Raw genomic sequence first — 4658 nt, 5'->3', positions numbered from 1 at the left:
GAAACCTTGTGCTTCGCGTTCTCTCAGTTAAACCCCAAGAGTTCGGAGCCTCAAATTTAAAGCTGTCCTCTTGCCTCCCGGGGTTTTAAGAAGATTCAAAAGTGCCTCAAACCAATACAGCTGCTTGGTTTATGGCTCAGATTTAAACCACAAATTATAAAATGATAAATTGCTGCTCAAGTCTCTTCCAGGAAAGACTATGTTTTCAGATTAAGTTACAACCTCATGGACGTATGAGTGAGTCTAGCTGCTGACTAACTCTCACACTCATTTTCCTGCTGGAGATGTTTTTTTTTTCCCCTTCATGAACATTCACTGTGTCTAAATGCTTTAAACAAAGAAAATGACCAAAAGCAGGAAAAGGATCAGGGACTTCTTAACCCACGGAGCTTTGTGCTTTCTTATGTAATGGCTATTTTTATTTTATGAGAATCAAAGGAAGTTGTTCTTGAGCACTTCACTGTCAGGGAGCAGTAAGAAGGGGCTTCACGGGGTCCGCTACACTCACTTTAAACACTGGCATGGGAGGTGTATAGTAAGCCAAAGCTGCTTTAGGGAATTTGGATGCTAAAGGACCTGCTCAGTCATTTGGGCAGGATTGCAACATCGATTACTGTATTTTGTTCCCATCAAAATAAATTCTTTGGAATTCTCTTATAGGGTCTAGTCTAGTGACAGAGGAGTATGACAGGTAATTAGGGCACATGCGTGCTTTGTTGTAATGACTTCCCTGCCAGAGCTTTGGCAGGCAGGAGGTTAGGAGGAGAGATGAAATATGGACTTGTTTGGGGCAGCTATCTTGCCTTGCTGCAGGCTCCATCACACAGACCTTATTTTATTATTATTATTTAAGACGGAGTCTCAGTCTGTCTCCCAGGCCGGAGTGCAATGGCAAGATCTCAGCTCACTGCAACCTCCACCTCCTGGGTTCAAGCAGTTCTCCTATCTTAGCCTCCCAAGTAGCTGGGGTCACAGGCGCGTGCTACCATGCCCAGCTAATTTTTTAAATATTTTTGTTAGTAAAGATGGGGTTTCACTGTGCTGGCCAGGCTGGTCTCCAACTCCTGACCTCGCCATCCACCCGCCTCTGCCTCCCAGAGTGCTGGGATTACAGGTGTGAGCCACCGCACTTGGTGGCTCGCCTCATTTTGATTACCTGTGGCTACAGGAGGCAGCTCCACGTCCTACCTTGGTTACACAACTATGACCTGGTTTCTCCAAGGCCACTCAAGCCTTGAGAACCATGAGACTGTGAGTCATAATCACTTTAGCATTTACTCCCAAATTCAGCTCCTGTTTACTTTCCCCTTGACCCTTCCGTCTTCCCTTTCTTGGGCTACTCAGGTCCTTTTCAGATGTCATTTCACGTTATCAAAGGCCCCCTCCAGCCACTGCAGGCCCCACCATGGCTACTCCTGCCTGCTCTTCTTGCAGTCTGCCCTCATTGCTGCTGCTTTTTCTGGGATACCTCAAATTGTGGAGAGAGTTCTTTTCCTGTGATTACAGCTCTTTCTTCCAATTTTGACTAGTCTGGCGTCTCTGTGATTATAGTTCATTAGGACTCCCAAGGCTAGAGAGGACATTTAAAAAAAAGTTTCCTTGTTTTTGTTTTTTAAGATAACATTTATTATAACTTACTTTTGCAGAGTAGTGTGAAAAAGAAAGCAATAATGGTCATTAATCTCACAGTCCAGACAACCCCCTAACAGTATTTTAAAAAACAAAAGCAATACATACACATGGGAAGGAAAACAGTAAAAAAGGTATAAAGGAAAAAGAAAAGCTCCTTCTTCTGCCCTGAATTCCTCCCCCAAAATATAACCACTGTTACTATTTTTTGCGCATCCTTATTATGACATATTTATGCATGTCTTCTAACAAAATTTTCCATGAGGGAGATCTTACTGTATTAATCATTCTGCATCTCATTATTTTCACCTTAAATGTCATCTCAGAGATATTTCACACATGAGCTGCAGATGTACTCTCTACTTTTTTTTTTTTGAAATGGAGTCTCACTCTGTCGCCTGGGCTGGAGTGCAATGGCATGATCTCAGCTCACTACAACCTCTGCCTCCCGGGTTCAAGCAATTCTCCTGCCTCGGCCTCCTGAGTAACTGGGATTACAGGTGCCCACCACCACACCCAGCTAATTTTTGTATTTTTAGCAGAGTCAGGGTTTCACCATTTTGGCCAGACTGGTCTTGAACTCCTGACCTCGTGATCCACCCACCTCAGCCTCCCAAGGTGCTGGGATTACAGGCGTGAGACATAGTGTGTGGCCATACTCTCTACTTTTAATGTCTGCGTAGTCATTGTTAGGAGAGAATTTGCCTTCCAAGTGAAAGGCACTCATCTAATGTCATTCCTGGCTCCTTTCTGTCGTCCCTTTACTTCCTCCACCCCTTGAGTGCAGACTGATTTATCTGATTATATCAATTGAAACTTTTAGGCTCAATTCTGCCCTTTTCTTCTTAGGATGGAGTTATCCACCGCTCCCCCAGAAGTGGGCAGAACTGAAGAATGTCTACCAAATTTGGGGTTTCCATAGCAGGAAGCCTATTTGTCTCTCAGTATTAGATAACACAAGGTGCAGCATGCAAAATCAGAGAGATTTCTGCCTTCATCTGCTGTTTTCTCAGTTTGTTCAGAATCTGAGCAGGGAAGAAGGCTGCTATGTATTGGGCCTTTTCAGGGTCCTCAAATGTTATTCCTTATTTGTATGTATCAAAATATATTTAATCAGTTTCCTTCTTTCTTTCTTTCTCTTTCTTTCTTTCTCAAATGTTATTTCTTATTTGTATGTATCAAAATGTATTTAATTAGTTCCTTCCTTCCTTCCTTCCTTGCTTCCTTCCTTCCTTTCCTTTCCTTCCCTTCCCTTCCTCCTTTCCTCCTTCCCTCCCTCCCTCCCTCCTTTCTACTTTCTTTCTCTCTTTCTTTCTTTCTTGACAAGGTCTTGCTTTGTCATCCAGGCTGGAGTGCACTGGCACTCTCAACTCACTGCAGCCTAGACCTCCCAGGCTCAAATAGTCCTCCCACCTCAGCCTCCTGAATAGCTGGGACTACAGGCACATGTCACCCCACTCAGCTTATTTTTTTGCCCAGGCTGGCCTTGAACTCCTGGGCTCAAGCGATCTGCCTGTCTTATCCTCCCAAAGTGTTGAGACCACAGGAGTGAGCCACCACACCTGGCCAATCAGTTTCCTAATGACAGATGTTTAGGTAGTTTCTAGTTCATTGCTAGAACAAATAACACCTCAGTGAATGTCTTTATACATGTATCTTGGTAAACTTTTTTCAATCACAACAAAAGGTAGATTAATTATAGAATCGCTGGACCAAAGACGTGCCTTTTTTTTTTTTTTTGAGACAGAGTTTCGCTCTTGTTACTTGCCCAGGCTGGAGTACAATGGCTCAATCTCGGCTCACTGGCAAGCTCTGCCTCCTGGGTTCAAGCAATTCTCCTGCCTCAGCCTCCTGAGTAGCTGGGACTACAGGCATGCACCACCACGCCTAGCTAATTCTTGTATTTTTAGTAGAGATGGGGTTTCACCATGTTGACCAGGATGGTCTTGATCTCTTGACCTCGTGATCCACCCCCTCGGCCTCCCAAAGTGCTGGGATTATAGGCGTGAGCCACCACATCTTTGGCCCAACCAAGGATGTGTCTTAGTGTCCAAATAAAGATGGGAGAAAAAGATTACCCTCAACCTTAATAAAAGTTGAAAAGAGGGGGCCTAGATAATACACTAATAATTATAATGACAATAATTAACATTGATTTATTTCTTACTGTATGCCAGGTTCTGTGCTAAGCACTTTATGTATACTAATGTTTTTAATCCTCACAACAGCCTTATGAGAGTGACTATTATTATTTCAGTTTTTTACAGTTGAGGATGCAGAGCTCGAAACTGTCATATAACTAGCCCAAGATCACACAGGTAGTAACTAGCAGAGATGGAATTCAAGACCATGTTTGTGTGATTTGGGGACTTATACCTCTAAGCACAAGACTAAAGGGTGTTTCCCATGGCATAGGTGGTTGGTGATCTGCTCTAGAATTTGAAAATGTGTGAAGACCACTGGCTCAGAGCTCAGCTCCCGTGTGTGTGTGTGTGTCTGTGTGTGTGTGTAATCATGATTAAGAACACAGAATCTGCAGCCAGACTATATGAGTTCAAATCCCACCTTTGTCTCTTACCAACTGTGGCTTGACTACCTCAGTTTCCTCATCTGCAAAACAGAGACTTTTAAGATGATTAAGTTATTTGATATTTGTAAAAAGCTAAGGAACACTGCCAGGCATCAAGCAAATCTATTATAAGTGTCTGTTATTCATTTATTTTACAATTATTTTTAATTCCAAAACCAATATACAAATTCATATTTGTATAATAATAATTCAAACAATATTCAGGTATATATAATAATAAATGAAAGTCCCCCTCACTTTAGGCATTTGCCACCACCTGACGCCACTGATTCCCATTCTTCCCTTGGTAGAATAATGGTTAGTGTGTTGCCTTCAGACCTTGTTGTTTTTAATGTGCATTTGGCTTTATATGTGTGTAGTTTTTTTTTTGTACACAACTGAGATTTTACTACTGGAAGAGTAGCTTAGCATAGTGATTAATAAATGGACACTGGAGCAA

Source organism: Callithrix jacchus, chromosome 14 (assembly GCF_049354715.1).
Source record: "Callithrix jacchus isolate 240 chromosome 14, calJac240_pri, whole genome shotgun sequence".
Taxonomy (NCBI): Eukaryota; Metazoa; Chordata; class Mammalia; order Primates; family Cebidae; genus Callithrix; species Callithrix jacchus.
The sequence above is the reverse complement of the archived record's forward strand: the minus strand, read 5'-3'. Positions refer to the sequence as shown.